General features: G+C 32.4%; 1 pseudogene across 1 annotated transcript; it reads right to left on the reverse strand.

The window, feature by feature from the left end:
* Window positions 1–629: 629 nt before the first annotated feature.
* On the reverse strand, window positions 630–3,502 carry LOC111291930 (uncharacterized; annotated as a pseudogene). Its single transcript, XR_016345863.1, has 3 exons — window positions 3,130–3,502; window positions 1,112–3,035; window positions 630–1,006 (listed from the first exon to the last, which is right to left on the reverse strand). The product of XR_016345863.1 is annotated as an uncharacterized LOC111291930 (transcript).
* Between the last annotated feature and the right edge of the window lie 16,721 nt (window positions 3,503–20,223).

Genomic DNA, 20,223 nt, shown 5'->3' on the forward strand with positions numbered 1-20,223 from the left:
CAGACCATACAAGATATTCAGAAGACCGATACATCAGTTCCATGATGTAGTGATGGTTTGATTAACTTGGATCTAGTTCCTCTAACACATGTGCCTATAGAGAAACAAGAGAATGTAGCGGCAAAATAGAGAAAAAAAGGGAGAAAAGAGGGTTTTGTGTAGTTCTGGTTAAGTAGTTTGATCGAGGTCAATCCATTGTTTGATTGAGTTAAAATTTTATCAATGTGTTTATGACTCATTGTTCTTCAGTTTGAACGGTGGAGATTGGGTTTCAAGTTTTTTACCTACTAATTTCGCGGGTATTTCTTAATCCCTAAATTTGCTAAGACTTCTCTAATTTTCTCTTGCAAGATTGTTTAATCTTGAGATATTGTGGTTGTATACCTCTAGTTTTAGCTAGAGAGAACTTTGTATTCTTATTATTTTGATAGTGAAGATTATTTGTTGCTGTTCATGATTTTTACTTTTTATTTTGGGGAGGTTTTCCACGCAAATTGCTTGTGCCATTATGCTTGTGGTTTGGTGATTTATTTGTTACTTCTATTTATTTGATTCCTACTAGATTCACATAAGATAGAGATAATTTGAGTTTTTTTCTGCACGACATATTCGGTTTGAATATTATTTGAGATTATTTTATCTCATCAAATCTTGTCTCCACCATCTATATACAGTTCATGGTCCTTGAGTTGCAACACAGATTGCTTGGAGAGGCTCCGTTGATGGTCTTTTTTGAGAAAGAAACTCTTGAGACGCACGTTTGGCTTCAGCCTTAAGCACGCAAACGCAATTATTGCAGCAAAAATAATATCCTGTTCAATCCTTCGACTTCTTGGAAGTGATAGGCGTGGATCCAAAATATCACTTAGCATTACATTTTTGGAAGATGATGTTGATAGTGATACAGGGAGTTCCTGGGGATGCTTTCCCATGAGTCTTTCTAGTGCCAATACTCCAAAGGAATAGACATCACATTTTTCCGTTACAACCATGGTATAAGTAAGTTCTGCATTAAAAAAAAAAGAATTGTTTGATTGGATGAATCAGGGTCAAGGAGATCAAATACATAGAATTAACCAACAAAAACACACCCATGGTTTGAAAACATTACCTGGTGCAACATATCCATATGTTCCAACAAGCATTGTTTGATTGGATGAATCGGGGTCAAGGAGTCTAGCTGTGCCAAAATCAGAGACAGAAGCCTCCAGATTTGAGTTCAATAATATGTTATTGCTTGATATGTCTCGATGAACTAATGGAGGATGGCAATCATGATGCAGATAAGATAAAGCACATCCTTTATCTTTGATTATTTTCACCCTTTTGATCCAATCCAACTCCACTGCTTCAGTGTCATCTGTAAGGACACAAAATAAGCTCCCTCGCTCCATGTATTCATAAATCAAAAACATGTGGGGACAAAATCCATGAAGCTTCACAATGTTCTTGTGCAGTATTTCTGTTAATAGTTTTGCCTCATTCCTGAAACTCCTGTCAAAAGCTGGTACCTCTGCTTCTAAATGGTGAAGTTTCTTTAAGGCAACGATCTTTCCACTTGGTAATTGTGCTCTATAAACACTACCATAACCCCATGTGCCAGTGCAACATCGGATGTCAAAGTCCTCCGTCGCCTCAATGATGTCTTGAAATGCAATTCTTCCATCAAAGTTCCATATTGAAAATATATCTCCATTTTTTGTGACATTTGGATCAGAAATGCTGTTTTTAGCTCTGCATCTGAGGCAGAGTAAAAATCCTGAATACAAGATGGCTAAAAAACGGACAACTGGAACAATGATTTTAGCCATTTTTACCTTGCTGCTAGCTAGCGGGCAAGGAGGGAAACCTGTTATGTTTCCACACAAATTCTTGTTGCCCCAAAACGACTCAGGTGCATATAAATTACCCAAGTAATTTGGAATAGGACCCTCAAGAGAATTATATGACAGATTGACCCTTACCAAAGACTTGAAGGACTCTGGAATTATGCCTGTTATATTATTTTGGCTGAGATCCACTTAAGTGAAACAAGTAGTCATGTTGATGCGGTATTTCTACCTGGATGAAGTTATGACTTAGATCAAGATTGAAGGGACAATCGAGGATTTCAAAGGGAATGCTTCCATTTATATGGTTGTTTCTCAAAGACAATGTATGTAAATTTGAGCAATCGCAAATTGGAGATGGAAGAGGTCCAATCAACTTGTTTTCGGAGAGGTCCAGGTATCCTAAAGCGTTTAAATTCACTATTGATTCGGATAAGGACAATCCAAAAGATTGGATGAAATACTTAAAACTACTAGATTCTCCATTTTTTCAACTTCATGAGGGTTTGGACCTTTTAAAAGATTTGAATCAAGATACAAGGAGTTCAAACCGTATAAATTAAATAGCGATGAAGGAATCAGACCTTTGAATTTGTTGTTCCTGATATTCAATTTAAACAAAATTTTCATATTTCCAACTTCATGAGGGATCGGACCTTGCAGAAGATTTGAACCAAGGTACAAATACTTCAAATAAATTAAACCACTCGAAGGAGGGAATGCCCCAGTGATTTGATTATAGCTTAGGTCCAATTCAAAATGGTTAAATTACCTAGGTTAGAAGGAATAAAACTAGTAATTTGATTATAGCTTAGGTTCAGTTGTTTCAAATTGGTTAAACTACCCAGGGTAGAAGGGATAGGACTAATAATTGGATTAACTTTTTCAAATTGGTTAAATTATCAAAAATAAAAGGGATAGGACCAGTAATTTGATTAGTACATAGGTTCAACTTTTTCAAATTGATTAAATTACCTAGGCTAGAAGGGATACGACCCGTAATGCTGCAACTCATCATTTTCAAAGTCAACAAACTCTTCAAGTTTCCCAATTCAAGGGGGATAGAAAATTCAAAATAGTTACCCCAAAGATAGAGCTCTTTTAATCTAGTTTTCCAAGAGAGTATGGTAACTTACCTGTTAGATAATTTGTTCGATAGGTTGAGATACTTGAGTGATGATAAAGCACCCATTTTCACGCGGGATGCTGCCATTTACCTCAGAGGAATCAAGACCAAGATAAACAAGGTTTGGAAAGTAAGAGAGATTTAATTTTCTGAGTACATCACCGATTATCCAACCACCAAGTTGAATATGGGTTATGCTTCCAGCTTTATTGCATGATATATATCGCCATTTGCAACGATTTGAAATGTCATCGAAATACTAAGTCCACCAACCAGAACGGAGGAGAGCTTGTGCTTCTAACTCTAGCGAGGATGCTGTGGCTAACATGGTCGAAACAGTACCCAAAGTTGGAACAAGGGCAACCGCAACTGCAGTTGTAACACAGTAATAAAGAACAAGGGCAGTGATCCGTACAGGTGAGGCCATCTTGAGCTTATTTTTGCAGGTTTGATAGTAGTATGTTATAGTGATAAATTTCAGATTAATCTCTCAATCGAATTTAAACAAGTTTGCTTTGGAAGTCAAGGTCTTCCTTTTATCTCTTTGTTTGAGCCTAATCATTACGGCTTGCCTTGAGGTGCGATTGACCCATGCGGAAATCGTTATCGGCGCCTAAATAGCGTCCGTGACACAATATAGCGGCCATTATCTAGTGGTAATGCTGTCCTCTGTTATTGTTATTTTCTGGAATGGAGGTGTGAATTATCATTCACACAAATAAAGGTGTATCGCATCCACAGATAGTAATATAAAAGAAAATTATCGCCGGAACAAGATGCCAAAATTGTTTTATGTACTTTTCTTTAATAATTTATGAATTTTATAGCATATTAATTCTAAATTATAACTAAAATATGTGAAAAAAAAATTATTGTAGCTTATAAAATTAGAACATCATAAATTACTTTTATCACGATCCGAAATTAAAATATAACATGATCATGTTATATTGAAGTAAAACTCCAAACTAACATGAAACTTTTTTCATAATCATTGAAAAATTCTCAAATAAAATAATATCTTCAAGAAATTTTAATATCTATAAAACAACTAAATAACGAGCCTTCAAATTGTCAAGTCACTTTTTTTTAATTAATATTTAAACTTTTTCCTTAGCATTTTTTAAAAGTTTATTTTGTTTATACTTATCTTATTTTATTTTTATTCTTAAAAAATTTTGGAAAAATTGATATTTTAACTTTTTCCTAAATATTTTCAAAATTTTATTTTAAGGAAAAATTAATATTTCAACTTTTTCCTTTGCTTTTTTTTAAAAAACAAAATTTTCATATTTTTATTTTTATTTTCAAAAAATATTTTAGGAAAAATTGATATTTCAAAATTTTCCTTAGCATTTTTTCAAAGTCATTTATTTTTCCTAACAAAATTCACACAAAATTAAAGTAAAAATATATAAAAATAAAAATAATAATAATAACGAAAATATTTAAAAAATTGAGGAAAAGAAGAAAAAAATTATGAAAAAATACTGAAAATGCCCATGGTCAATGTCGTCAATAGTTCAAAAATGGTCTGGTCGATTGGGCGCATTTCGGTTGGTTCGAAATGGTCTAGAGCAATTTAGTCGGTGTAGTGTAGTTCGGTGCGATTTAGAGCGATTCGACGTGGTTCAGAATGGTCTGGAACGGTTTAGGGCAGTTTAACCTAGTTCAAGCAGGTCTAGCCAGTTTAGATTAAAGGTTAAAGGAGATGGGTTTTCAAGTCGGGTGCATGGATTTTAAGTCGGGTCTCGGGTCGACACACGAATCGTTTGGACTAAAATGCGATTGTTTTGCTATTTTATTTTTTTTACAACTATAAAAGTTAAATTTTTTTTATTTAATTTTCTTTCCTACCTTTTTCTCTCTACCTTTCTATCGCAACCTTCTCTCTCTCTACAACCTAATATTTGACGGCCTTCTATTGTGGTCATCACCTACTGCCATTACCGATGGTTGAAAAAAACCCAATAATTCACTTCTTGCTTTTTTCAACCTTTTGATCACATATCTAACCTCCATTGCATGAAAAAAGGCCTCAAATTGTGTAGATCAAGGTTGGAAGCTTCAATTATTTTTTTGTTTTTTTTTTTGTTGAATCTTTATGGTTTTTATATTTTTGCTGTTGGTTCCCTTCAGGGATCTGATGATCTTTTTTGTATGGTAGAGAATTGAAAAAAGGATGGATGGCAATAAGCTTTAGCTCACACAAATTTTTTTTGTTTTACTTAAAGGTTTGGCAGAGAGCCAAATTTTTTTTTTGTTTTTTTGGTAGGGTTTTAGTTTTCAAGTAATTTTTTTTGTGCGTACTTGGTAGATTGCTCCTCTAGGTTTCTTGTCTCTATTTGTTACTTTAAATTTGTTCTCAATTTGTAAAGCCCATTTCAAAATTAGATCCAAGATTTTCTAGGGTTGTTGTGGACTTTAGGGCTATCACCAGTGACTTTGTTAGTCCCAAATTTGAGCTACAAATTTAGGTATTGAGGGTATTCTGTGCTGACAAACTTAAAAGTGTAGACGAATTTTTGGTGCATTTAATGCAGATAGACGTTGAAAGAGGGAAAAAGAAAAATTGAGGAAGAAAAGAAGTAAAATGAAAAGATGTCAGAAGGAAAGAAATAAAATAAATAAATAAATAATAATAAATAATTTAAATGTTTAATAAAATTTAAAATGACCCAATAGAAAATTAACTCAATACATTCAAGTAAGTTATTCGACTAGACTCAAATGGAATTGAGAATCAGTTTGGGTTTATTTAGACACAATATTTGGTTTCCAGAACAAAATAGTTGTTTACAACTACTCTTTTTTGCACATTGTTGAGAATAAAAAATATCGCAAAGACGAAAAGACAATAATTTTGTGTAGATAAATATAACCAGAAGACTAAATTGACAATATAGACATGAACACCTTTTTTTTTCTTTTTTTTTTAAATGAAGAAAAAAAACACAAAAGCACACCACACTTTTTTCTTTTATCCTCGACCCTAAATAATTTATAATTATTTTTTTTGAAAACTCCTCTAACTATAGGTTTTTCAACTTTAAAATTTAAAGAAACTTATCTAAATAGAAGCTCTATCATTTTTAATTAAAATTTTAGAGGTCTTATAGGTTATGCCCCAAAGGTCCTATAAATCATGCCTGATCTTAAAAATCTCATTTAACTAGAGGTAATGATACTTTAAAAAACTTCTCTAACTAGAAACTATGATACTTTTAAAAATACTCATTTAACCAGATGCTACGGTATTTTCAAAACTCCTCTAACTAGAGGCTACGACACTTGAAAAACTAAAATTTGAAAAGTCATATAGATTATGTGCATTGGTCGTACAAATCATGCTTAGTTATGAAAAAGTCCTATATTCAGAGGCTCTTAAAATTTTTTTTTAAACTCTTCTAACCAGAAGTTATGACACTTTAAAAAACTCTTCTAACCAGATGCAATAACAATACTTGAAAAAAACTCCTCTAATTAGAGGTGATGATTTTTGAAGGATTCCTTTAACTAGAGGTAAAAAGATTTGAAAGATTCCTTTAACTAGAGGTGATGATATTTGAAGGATTCCTTTAACCAAAGGTAATGGAATTTGAAAGACTTTTCTAACCAAAGGTCATGATTTTTGAAAAATTTCTCTAACAAGAGGCAATGGAACCTCTAACCAGAGACAATGGAATCTGAAAGATTCCTCTAACTAGAGGTCATGATTTTTGAAGAAATTTTCTAACCAGGGGTAATGGAACCTTTAATCAGAGACAATGAAATTTGAAAGATTCCTCTAACTAGAGGTGATGATTTTCTTGATTTTGACTTACTTTTTTTTGCTAGTCTTGGACTGTCTTTAGACTCATATTTTTTATGTCACATGTATGCATGCATGGATAACATTTTCATGTTCCTGCAATGTCTTGCAATAGATGATGATCGTTTTTCAAATGCAACTATGATGTAAATGAATAGACCGTTTTTTTCTTTTCCTTTTTATGTCATTTTCCTTTAATCCTCGAAATTTCTCAATGTTTGTTTCCCTTTTTAAATCTTATGCATTCCAACATCTAATAGAATTCATAGAAGGTTCTTCTTAATCGGTGACCATAATATTTTACATTCAATGTTTATCAACTTTCATGACCTTATAAGCCTTTTTTTTCTCATCGCCCTTGCTCCTTATTATTTTGCTCATCATTTTAAATTTCTTTTAGAATAATATGTGTCTTTCATGATCATTGTCATTCACTCATCATCTTTTGAATTTCACCACAATTACAACACATCGCACACTTTTTTTTTAACGAGAGGGATAAAAAGTAAGGATGACCAAATATGTATTTTATAAAAAGAAAAGATAACGAAAGATGTATTTTATTGCGATAAGGATTGAAGCATTTTATGTGCCATTTAGAAAGATGTAACGAGGAAAACAAGTAATCATATAATGAATATGCAAATCACATGAACCAATTCTTCATGGATTCTTTTCTTAGAACCCTTGATTAATGCCATTGACTTTATGAGAATATAGCAACCCAACCTTTTCCAAAACCAATGAGATCTTCTAACAAATATTGAAAATTGCCCATTCTATTCAATACTTTTTTATCTAAGTCACTCTTTTCATTTTTTGACTTAGATACCTTTTTGGTTCATGTTGCTTTTTTTTTTTTATTTTTTTGAGCATAATACTTTTTCACTGCATCAGCATTAATTGGATTTGAAAAATCATCGCCATAATTTTACCAAGTTAGCATCCTAACAGAAAATATGTTTTTCACAACATATGGGCTTTTCTAATTAAGAGTTCATTTCCCCTAAAGATCCTGTTGGTTGGGAAGAATATTTTTCAAAACTAATTATTGTTCTTGAAATTGTTGAGGGTAAACTTTCTTGTCATGAACTCGCAACATTCTTCTTTGATACAGTTGACCATAGTAAAGTGCAGCTAATCTCTTCTTTTCAATGAGATTTAATTGTTCATATAAGTGCAAACCCACTCAGCTTCTTCTAACTCAACTTCCATGAGAACGAACAAAAAAAGAACTTTAACCTTAAAAGTTAACATTGTCTCCATCTCATAAACAAATGAAAATGGTGTAGCTTTTGTGGTAAGCATGTAATACAAATGGTAGCATTTCATGCCAATTTTTATACATATCTATCATATTTTTAATAATCTTTTTATATTCTTATTGGCCTTCTCAACTACTTATTTATCTTTGGACGATAAGGCATCGATTTATGGTCTTTGATTTTGAACTGAGCACAAATTTTATTGAGTATTTGTCAGATTAACATATAAAGTCACCTTTACCCACTTTATGAAGTAGTTAATAACCTCTAAAATGAATCAATATCCACTAAAAACTTTTAGTGTAATAGTCACTATCACATTTATTTCCCACATGAAGAAAGATCAAGGTGTTAACATAATGTGTAAGGATGTTAGAAGAACTTGCATGTTATTCATATAAATATGGCATTTCTGACATTTTTTAGCATAATCGATATAATCTTTTTCCATTGTCAACCAATAATATCCCATTCTCATGATCTGCTTTATCATCATGTGACCATTTGCATGAGTTCTATAGACACCTCTATGGATTTCTTCAAATAGCTTTTTAGCTTCGGTGGCATTCAAACATATCAGGAGTGTTTGGTCTCCACTTTTTTTTTATATAAAATTTTTCCATCTAGAAAAAAACCCATAGCCAATATTTTCAAAGTTTTCTTATCATTCTCTAATATGTATTTTGGGTATCGCTAATATTTAACATATTGTAATATGTCAAAATACCATAGCTTTCCATCTATTTCTTCCTCAACATTTGAACAATGGGCCAGTGACTCCCGCAAGCTTAACTTGATGGGCTGGACTTTGGCATTTTCATTAATATTGAACATTGCTGTCAATGTAGCCAAAACATCAACTATATGATTCTCTTCTCGAGTTTAATGATGAAATCAAATATCCTCAAATTGTTTGATCAATTTTGATATATACTTTTAGTATAGAACTAGCTTTAATTCTCTAATTTTTTATTCTCCTCGCAACTGATATATGACCAAGACTGAGTTTCTATAAACTTTAAACATATAGACCTTCTTTTCAAGAGCAGCTTGAAGACTCAAAACACATGCTTCATATTCTATTAATTATTATGCAATCGAAGTCTCGTCTTGCAGTGATTGGATAGTAGTCTTCTTTTAGAGGTATAAAAACTACTCTGATACCATGCCCTAAAGTATTTAATACTTTATCAAAATACATCTTTCATGCATCTTCATTAAACTCTTTTTCATCTATGTGTAAGACATAAATTAAGTTTTCATCTAAAAAATTGAATGTCGTAAGCACATAATCTTCATGGGTGTGTTCTGCAAGAAATTTAATAATAACACTCATTTCAGTTGCCTTTTGGGACATATACATAATTTCATGCTTAGAAAGTAGCACTTGCCACCTCATTATTCAGCCTAATAATGAAGGCTTTTCAAAGATGTATTTAATTGGATCCAACTTTGTAATAAGTCAAGTAGTATGGTACAACATATACTATCTAAGTCGACAAGCTATCTAAGCTAATGTGCAACACATCTTTTTTAGTGACAAAATTTTAAACTTGTAGTTGGTGAACTTTTTGCTCAAGTAATAAATAGCTTGTCCCTTCCTTTCTGTTTCATTGTGTTACCCCAATATGCATCCGATGGATTTTTCATGCACCATCAAGTACAAGATGAAAAGTTTTTTGGAAACAAGCAGCATTAATACTAGTGAGTTTGATAAGTACTTTTTAACTTTTTCAAACACTGTTTAACAATCTTCATTTTATTCCCTTAACCCATTTTTTCAAAGAATCTTGAACATGAGGTCACATTTGGCTATAAGTTAAGAAATAAAATGAGTAACATAATTCAACCTCCTTAAAAATCCTTTCACTTCTTTTTGCATATGTGAAGCTGGTAACTCTTGAATGGCCCGTATCTTATTTGGATCCATTTCAATTCTTTTTTTGTTGATGATAAATCCTGATAATTTTCTTGAGATGGCACCAAAAGTGCACTTAACTAGGTTGATTTTGAGCTAAAATTTCCTTAGTCTTTCAAATATCTTCATAAGATTAGCCACATGATCTTTTTCTTCATGGGATTTGGCAATCATGTTGTTCATGTATACCTTTATTTCTTTGTGTATCATATCATAGAATAGGGTTATCATGGCTCTTTGATAAGTTGCCCCAGTATTTTTCAAATTGAATGGAATGACTTTATAACAGAATGTTCCCTACAATGTCACAAAAGTAGTTTTTTCATATCTTCTCGTGCCATTTTGATTTGATTATAGCTAGAGAACCCATCCATAAATCAAAATAAAAAGTGCTTAGTGGTATTGTCCACCGATGTATCAATGTATAGGATGGGAAATTATCTTTTGGACTTGCTTTGTTTAGATCTTGATAATCAACACACATTCTCACTTTGTCATCTTTCTTGGTATTAGAACTATATTTGCCACCCATTTAGGATATTTAGCCACTTCTAAGAATCCTGCATCAAATTGTTTCTTTACTTCCTCATTTATCTTTATCAACATTTTTGGCTTTATCCTCCTTAACTTTTGTTTAACTGATTTGCACTCAAGCTTTAGAGATAGTTTATGTACTACAATTTCAATATCCAACTCTGGCATATCTTGGTATGACTAAGCAAATACATCCACTTATCATGGAGTAACTTTATCAGCTCTTGCTTTCTTGATGATGACATTGAAGTACCAATCTTCACTTTTTTCGAGAAAAATAATTTTTGATACTTTACCTAAATGTTGAAAAGTCACAAACAATTATCATTTGCAGAGAATGTTGTTTTTACTTTTAAATGAATGTTATGGTAAATCTTTAATAGAAAAGATTATTTTTAAATTCTACCTATTTGTTGAAAAATTATAAGGTATTTCTTTAATCTAAAGATTTTTACAATATTCCTAAATAAAGATTTTTAATTGATTTTCTTGCTTCAAAATGAAGGAAATTATTATTAAATCTTAAATAAAAAAATCATTTTTATCCAAAATTATAGATAGTGCATCATTAACTGGTACTAATTTTTATGGCTACTATAGAGGTGCTAATATTTTTCAACGCGTAATCGACTTCCGAGTCCAATCCAATTTTTGTAGACCAAAATTATCCTTTTAATAAAATTTAAACCTGTTTTACTATTTTATTAAAAAGATAAAATTTTTAGGTCACCATTCACACCTGAAAAAAGATTAATGGTGACTCTCAGTTTTCTTGATTTTCAAAAATTTTTACATCTAGTGATCAAGTCTCTAGACTTATACGTTATGACACTTTCAACTAAAATCCTCCAAGTTGTTTACTTTGTATAATAAAGGAGAAATAAGCCATTTCTTTTCTTTCGATCAATTGTCAGCCAAACAAGTAGTATAAGTTAACTCTATTAAAATTTGAGTTATTTCTCATTAAGTCCTTCGGCTTTCTAATTCTTTATTAAAATGTTTCTTCACTTACAAAATACTTAAAAATAGTCTTTTTTGGTTATACAAGTATTGCATTCCCCCCAACTTATAAAAAGTTTCATCTTCGAAACTTGATTTACCTTTATTTTAAAAAAACTAAGGATGAAGTTTTTTTATATCATCTTCCATTTCCCAAGCCGCTTCTCTTGATGTATGATTGCTCTATTAAACTTTTACAAAGGGAATAGTTTTATGCCTCAAGACTTGCTCTTTTGATCAACTATTTGGATAGGATATTTTGAACTTTTAAAGGTTTATACTCTACCACATGGCTCTAGTTAAAGACATATTTTCTTAACATGATGTCATAACTTATAGATTAATGGACCTACCATTAGACTTGGAATGAAAATGAGTTGCCACCAATCTTTTTTAGTTAGGTGTGATTGGTCACTTGATTAAAGCTGATTTGCAAAATAGAGGTTAGGTTTAGAAGTCGATTGCACATGAGAAAAGTTGTAGCACATTCAAAAACGCCCATTAAAGGGATGGTACTAGTTTGATTTCGAATTATTCAAGCCTTGCTCAATTTTATAATTTACTAGATAATTTATGAATTTTATTAGAACAGCAAACCCTTTCAAAATTTTTGTTCATTTATTTATTATTTTGAAAACATTATTTTCAAAAAATTCTTTTTTTTAAATATATATTTTTTAAAAAAAAGATATTAGTGACATAAGTAAATTTTTTTTGTTCTTTTTTTTTGTTTTTTAACAAAAAAATAATAAAATAAAAAATGGGTTAGAAATAAAATAAAATAAAATAAAATCAAAAAATAAAATAAAATCAAAATAAAAAAAAAACCTGCGATCGGGTCGGGTCAGGACACGGGTCTTCAGGTCGACACGCAGATCTTGGCTTACCAAACTGGTGTCGTTCCAGACAATTATATAAGCCAATTCTAACACCTTTGCTTTAGACTTCCTTCTGCCCTTTCTCTCTAGACCGAGAAGCTCTGCCTTCTTTCTAGAAATCTCCACTGAAAACTTCAACCTCTAAAAAAGTTACGAGAAAATTCAATCAGAAACTAGAAAACCATCGATTTTTGGGAAGTTGGCCTGAATGTGATCGAAAAATTTAACCGGTCATCGAAAACTTCATCGAAAAATTCATACTTAATCGAAATATTTAACCAAACCTAGAAAAATTCAAAAAAATCCAAAAAAAATCCAAAAAAAAATCCCAAATGGTTCTAAGCCTTGTCTAAACCTTCTACAAGCTTGAATTAACCCCAAAAATCCAAATTCACTCCCAGAATCATAAATTAATCCAAAAATCCTAAGACCAAATTCTAGAACCCTTTCTGCCTAAAATTTCCCTGAACTTCTTTCAATGATTTTCTCTCTATTTTTTTGTCTGTCTTTTATGTGTTCTTGTTCTGCAGAATTGGTCCAATTTATAGATAGCCTAGGATCAATTTAGGAAACGGATAGAATCAATCCCAAGCTTGATTCTTGGGATTGCATTCTGTCCAGACGAGATTTTAGGTTCAAAATTTTAGCAGTATTAATTTGATTTTGTATTGACCCAAAAATATTGTGATCCTAATCTTCATTCATGTGTAGATTGAGCAGAAAAAGAAACAAAAAAATAAAAATAAAAATAACAATAATAATAATGATGATGATGATGATGATATAATAATAATAATAATAATAATAATAATAATAATAATAATAATTACAATAAAAGAATCTAATTGGACTAATTGGCCCGTAATGGGCCTAGTTGGGCTTAGGCCCAGATAAAAATGAGCCCGATCAGGCCCGGACCGAAATGGGTGTCTACAACTGCTCCTCTTTGCACATCTTTGTTAGACAATGATATTGCAATGACCTAGACACCCACTCTAGTCTCAAATTTTGAAAAATGACCTGGACTGAACCAAGGTCAGGTGACTGAGATTAAACCATGAGTCAAATGAAGTGATCAAGATCGAGTTGAGGTCGAAAATGAATGATCGGGGTGAAACCATAAATCATAAAAAATGATCTAGACTGAGACAAGATCAGGTGACAAAAATTAAACTGCAAGTCAAATGAAGCAACAAAGATCGAGTTGAGGTCGAAAATGAATGATCGGGACGAAACCACAAATCATAAGAAATGATCTAGGCTGAGCCAAGATCATGTGACTGGGACAAAACCACAAGTCAAAATAAAGTAACCAGGATCGAGTTGAGGTCAAAAATGAATGATCAGGACAAAACCATGAATCATAAAAAATGATCTAGACCGAGCCAAGATCAAGTTACTGGGATGAAACCATAAGTTAAAATAAAGTGACTAAGACTGAGTCAAGGTCGAAAATAAATGATTAGGACAGAACCATGAATTATAAGAAATGATCTAGACTGAACTAAGATCAAGTGACTGGGACGAAACCACAAGTTAAAATAAAAAGACCAGGATTGAGTCATGGTCGAAAATAAATGATTCGATTGAAACCTCAAATCAATAGAGATGATCTGGACTAAGCCAAGATCAAGGAAGCGAATAATGTAAATACATGCTTTATTTAAGATGCAGATGAATCATTAATTATGGTACTAAGACTTCTGCCCTTTTCATTTCTGTACACCTTTAGCTAAGAAACCATTAGATATTATCTTGCATGTTTACCTTTAGCAAAGAAATTCCCTTTCACATTTGGCAAAGAAGCTATTTTTAACCAATTTGGAGGTGTATTTTTGACAAAGAACCCATCTTTCATGCAAAGAAACCATTTTTCATCATTCTTGAGGTATTTTTGGCAAAGGAACTTTTACGTTTGCCTATCTGTTTATCCCAAAAAGAGCCCTGAAAGTCAATTTCCTCTTCTTCTTTTTTTTTTTAGGGTTCATCTTTTGTCTTTATCTCCTTCAATCCTTCAAAATGACACACTTTTTAAGATTTTGTTCAATTATTAATCATTATCACAATTTCAAAGTATGAGGATGCAAGTTATGCATTTCTTCCATTCATGGCAAGACATAAAGAAGAAGAGTAAGGATTTAGAGAATTATAAGATGACTTTCATTTATTTGGATAATTAGTTACAAATGATGGTGTGAAGGAAAAAGAATGCACAAGAGCGGTTATTTTGGGGTAACAGTGCCCCAAGACAAATAATTAGATAACTATGACAACAAATCTCGGATCTCTTTCAAAAACTCAGTTAAAACTTGATGTCCCAACACTTTAAAGCTCTTTAAAATTTACTGTCCGTGATATGCCTTCCCAAGTAGTGCCAATTCTAATTGCCTTTTAGAGTTCTAACCCTTCATTTGGTTCCAAGTCGCCTTTTCAAGTTTTCAACTTGAACTTTTCCATTTTTTATTTTTTTTATATGGTTCAAATCGCCTTTTTGGGTTTTCGATTTAGCCTTTCTCTTCTTTTTCATTTTTTTGTTCTTTTTTTTAAAAAAAATCAAGCAAAGTACTTTTTTACTACGTTAGAATTGACAAGACCAGAAAATTCATCTCTATCCATTTTTAACAAGATCAAAGCTCCTTTTAAAAAAACTTTTTTTTACCATATAAGGCCCTTCCTAATTCGAGATCCATTTTTCTCTACCATTATGTTGACTTGAAAGAATCATTTTCAACACTAACTCTCATTATCGGAACTATCGAGATCTGACTTTTTTGTCATAAGCTCTCATCATTCTTCTCTAGTATAATTGGCTATTGCATAGGGTTGTCAATCTTTTTTTCTTAATAAAGTTTAATTGCTTATAGCATTCCCAAATTCATTCAGCTTCTTCTAATACCAGCTCTTAGGACCCTTAGAGATGGGATTTCTCATTCCACTGGCAATACAGCTTTCATTTCGTAAACCAAAAAGAAAGGAGTTGCTCCAGTAGAGGTGCGTACAGAAGTTTGATATGCATGTAAAGCAAAAGGTAATTTCTCGTGTAAATCCTTATACATTTTAGTCATCTTCTCCAGAATTCTTTTAATGTTCTTATTTGTAGCTGCCACTGCCCCATTCATTTTTGGGCGATATAGGGCTGAATTATGATACTTGATCTTGAACTAAACACATATTTCTTGCATCATCTTACTATTCAAATTCTTTACATTATCAGATATGATTTTTTCTAAAAGCTTATATCTGTAAATTATTTCTTTTTAGATGAATTTACAAACCACAGATCTAGTTATCGCTGTGAAAAAGGTAACCTCGACCCATTTGGTGAAGTAATCAATCATCACAAAAATGAATCTATTCCCATTTGAAGCTTTTGGTGTGAAGGGGCTAATGACATCCATGCCCCATATAGAAAATGGCCAAGGTGGTGCTATGACATGCAAAGCATTAGATGAAGCATAAATCTTGTCAACATAAATCTGGTATCTAGCCTGCATAACTTGTCTTGTCATCATGTGCCCATTTGCATATGCTCAACATACACCATTGTGCACCTCTTTAACAATTATTTTAGCTTCAGATGCACTTACACAATGTAGTAACACTTGGTCCTTACCTCTTTTGTACAAAACTTTCTTGTCTAAAAAGAATCTCATAGCCAATCTTCTCAAGATTTTTTTATCATTTTCTATGGCTAGGTCTGGGTATTGCTAGTTCTTTAGATATCGCGTAATATCATGATACCAGAGATAGCCATCTTTCTTTAGACATCTGTAATCTGATTTTTTTCCTGTGGTAAGTGTTCAAACCGAATTATTTTAAATTGTTTGCATAGCTTTAAAATGTATTTATGATAAGGGATGAGTTTAGAATCCCTTGTCTCCCATTCACCTTTCAATTGATAAATGACTAGAGTTAAATCCCCAAACACCTTTAGTATTTCAATTTTTCTATCCAAAGCTGCGTGCAGCCCCATGATGCAAGCTTCATATTCAGCAACATTATTGGTACAGTTAAAATTCAATATTGCTGTAATAGGATAGTAGTGCTCTATTGGGGATATCAAAACTACTATAATCTTGTGCCTAATGGCATTAGGGGCTCCAACGAAATACATCCATCATGTTTCTTCATCATCATCATCTTTTTTTGGTTTCGAGATTGCCATTAATTCTTCATCTGAAAAATCAAACTTTATGGGCTCATAATCATCAGTAGCCCTGTCTGCCAAGAATTCAGCTATAATACTTCCTTTGATTACTTTTGGACTCACATATACTATGTCATATTCAGAAAGCATCACTTCCCATCTTACAATTCTTCCTGATAGTGAAGGCTTCTCAAAGATATATTTGATGGGATCCAATTTAGCTATGAGCAAGTTGTATGGTATAGCATGTACTACTAAGTCTTTTAGTTGTCCAAGCTAAAGCACAACATATTTTCTCTAGTGATGAATACTTGGACTCATACTCTATGAATTTCTTGCTCAGATAATAAATAACTTTTTCTTTCTTACTGAATTCATCTTGTTGGCCCAGCACATATCCCGTCGAGCTCTTTTGTACTATTAGGTATATAATCAATGGTTTTTCGATGACAGGGGATACTAATATTGAAAGGTTCGATAAGTACTGTTTAATTTTACTAAAGGCTTCTTAGTACTGTTCATTCCACTCATCAAGATTATTCTTCCAAAAAAGTTTAAAAATGGGATCACATTTAAGACTGAACTGAGAAATGAATCGAGAAATATAATTCAATCTGCCCAAGAAATCGTGAACCTCCTTTTATGTACTTGGTGGAGATAAATTCTGAATAGCCTGAATTTTATCTGGATCCAATTCTATCCCTCTTTTGCTGACTATAAATCCCAGCAATTTTCTTAACCTAGCTCTGAATATACATTTAGTCGAATTCAATTTAAGCTGAAACTTTCGTAGCCTTTCAAATAATTTTCTAAGGTTGACTACATAATCCTTTCTTTTTTGGGACTTAATAATCATGTTATCCATATACACTTCAATCTCCTTATGCATCATATCATGAAAGAGTGTTACTATAACCCTTTGATAAGTTATCCTAGCATTTTTTAATCTGAAGGGCATAACTTTATAGTAAAAAGTTCCCTACATGGTGATAAAAGTAATATTTTCTATGTCGTCTTGGGCCATTTTTATCTGGTTATAGCTAGAAGATTCATCCATGAAAGAGAATACTAAATGTAAAGCTATGTTATCCACCAAAGTATCAATGTGAGGTAGAGAAAAATTATCTTTAGGGCTAGCTCTATTCAGATCTCGATAGTTTACAGACATCCACACCTTGCCATCTTTTTTGGGGATAGGTACTATATTAGCCATCCATTCAGGATATTTGGCCATTTCCAAGAAACCTACCTCGAATTACTTTTTAACCTTATTTTTTTATTTTCAGCAATATCTCTGGTTTCATTCTTCTTAGTTCTTGTTGTACTGGTCTACATTTTGGCTCCAATGGTAACTTATGCTCCATTATTTCGGTGTTGAGTCAAGGCATATCTTAATAGGGCCAGGCAAATACATCCATAAATTTTTAGAGCAAATCTTCTAACCATTGTCAGTTAACAACTGAAAGTGAAGTGCCAATCTTGACTTTTTTCTTGTTTTCTGCATCACCCAAATCTATCAATTCGACCACTTCTTGATGAGGTTCAATGGATTTATCTTCCTTCTCAATTAGTCTCATTAAATCTGAAGACAAGATATATTCTTCAAAATTTTATTCAGTGTCAAGTTCATTGGTATTAACTAAATTTTCAAAGTTAAACCCCAGATCATTGTCATGATTACCTTTGCATTCATTTGGGGACCTGAAAGTTAATAGAATAAGAAATATTGGCAAAAAATTTTGATGGTGAAATGAATAGAATGGAAGAAATGAACAAATGCATGCTCATACTTTTATTGAAATAATGAAAAATAAAAGGCCCAAACATAAGATTTCATCCTAATGCTTTTGGGCATAAGAAATTAGAAGATGTGATTACATTGAAGGAAAATAAAAAATAGTAGGTATTTGGATAACCTTCCAATTTTGTAATTTATATCCCGATGGGTAAGGGTAAACCATGGCTTTCTCATTTTGGCTTTCATCATCTACCAGGTGAATGGATAACTTGGCAAAAGCTTTCTCCCATTTTGGTCCCTTTTTTATGTCCTCTTTAGCTTTTGGAAGCATGTATCCTCAAGAAGTGAAAGTCTTAGTTAAGTGGGGAACAACCATCGACTCATTCCTTGCCCTTTTGCTAAGGCTTGGTACTTTTTTCATCTCATAACCTAATCCTGCTCTACTTCCATTGTCTTCAAGCTTTGGAAATTCTTTTATCCCTTGAAGGTTCTTGCCCAAATTGAATCCAATACTTCAACTCTTGTTAACCATCTGATTAATTCTAATCTGACTGAATTTAAGCCTTTCATCCACTACATTAATAGGTTCAAAGGATCTGTATGAGCACTCCAATGATTTTTCTACTACTTCTACATATGGGGCATTTATGGGTTGGGTTACAGCAAATCTTTCTCTTCGGCCACAATCACCAATTGCCCTTCTACATTGAATTTGATTTTTTGGTGTAATGATGAAGGAACAACACCTACTTTATGGATCTATGGTCTTCCTAATAAGTAGTTATATGATGGAGATATATTTATAACTTAAAATTTTATATTGAAAACACATGGACCTATCCGTATTGGTAGCTTAACATCTTTCAATACTTCTCGCCTAGTCCCATTAAATGCTCAGACTACCATTTGATTGTCTTAGATATGAGACATATCAAAGGGTAACTTTGTCAAAGTGGACATAGGTATAATATTAATAGTTGACCCATTATCAACAAAGACCTTGGCTACTATATGGCCTTTACATTTAACAATGATATGCAATGCCTTGGTGCTTCATCTACCTTTCGATGAAATTTCATCATCATTGTAGGAAATGTGATGTAACACCACTAGATTGCCTGTAAAATGATTCATATACTCAATGGAGACTTTATGGCCATATAAGCCTGATTTAATACCTTTAACAAGGCATTGTGATGTGGTTCAGAGTTTAGAAGAAACGATAATAGAAAAATTTTGACTGGTATCTTATTTAATTGCTCCACCACGAAGTACTCACTGTGCTTGACTATCTTCAAAAACTCACAGACCTCTTTTTCAGACATAGATTTTGATGTATCATTTTTTGAGATCTCTGGTTTAGTTTGCTTCTTCTTCCCTTTTTTTGATTTATTCAAAGTTTTCGGAGTGTAACATCTCTTACTTCTAGTTATGCCCCATACTTCTGTTATATGGGTAATTTCAACTTTTAGTGCATCTTTTTATTGCCCTTGAATTGTTACCCCACATTTATAATTTCAAGTATCACATTGTTATCTTTATATAAAAATGAGTGTGAAACTTTGAGGGCTACTAGTTTGGGAACAAACTTATTCCCAGCGATTATGGTTTCTCTTTACAGTATATAGTGACGGGTTCTGGCACTCATTTATCTATCATAGCCACTTCGATGTCTTTTAAGGCTCTCAACTTCTTATATAGCTTTATTTGGTGGGTGTCTATCAATTTTTAGACTTCACCATGGAATTGTTTCCAGACATCAATTAAATAACCTAGTGCCCCGCCATGATATTTACATGTTTGACTTGGGCTGTGTTTCCCTACATGAGTGCATGGAGCCACTGGTTATATCATTCTAGCTTTACGTAAGGCTTCATATAGCTGGTCAAATGGCATCTTAAGCACTTTTACCCTCATTTTCACATGTTTTTCACTTGTGTCTAAAGCATTGATTGTATGACTGGGCAAAAGATTCTCA

The sequence above is a fragment of the Durio zibethinus genome, chromosome 10 (assembly GCF_047325235.1).
Source record: "Durio zibethinus cultivar Kanyao isolate XHJ-2024 chromosome 10, ASM4732523v1, whole genome shotgun sequence".
In the NCBI taxonomy this organism is placed as follows: Eukaryota; Viridiplantae; Streptophyta; class Magnoliopsida; order Malvales; family Malvaceae; genus Durio; species Durio zibethinus.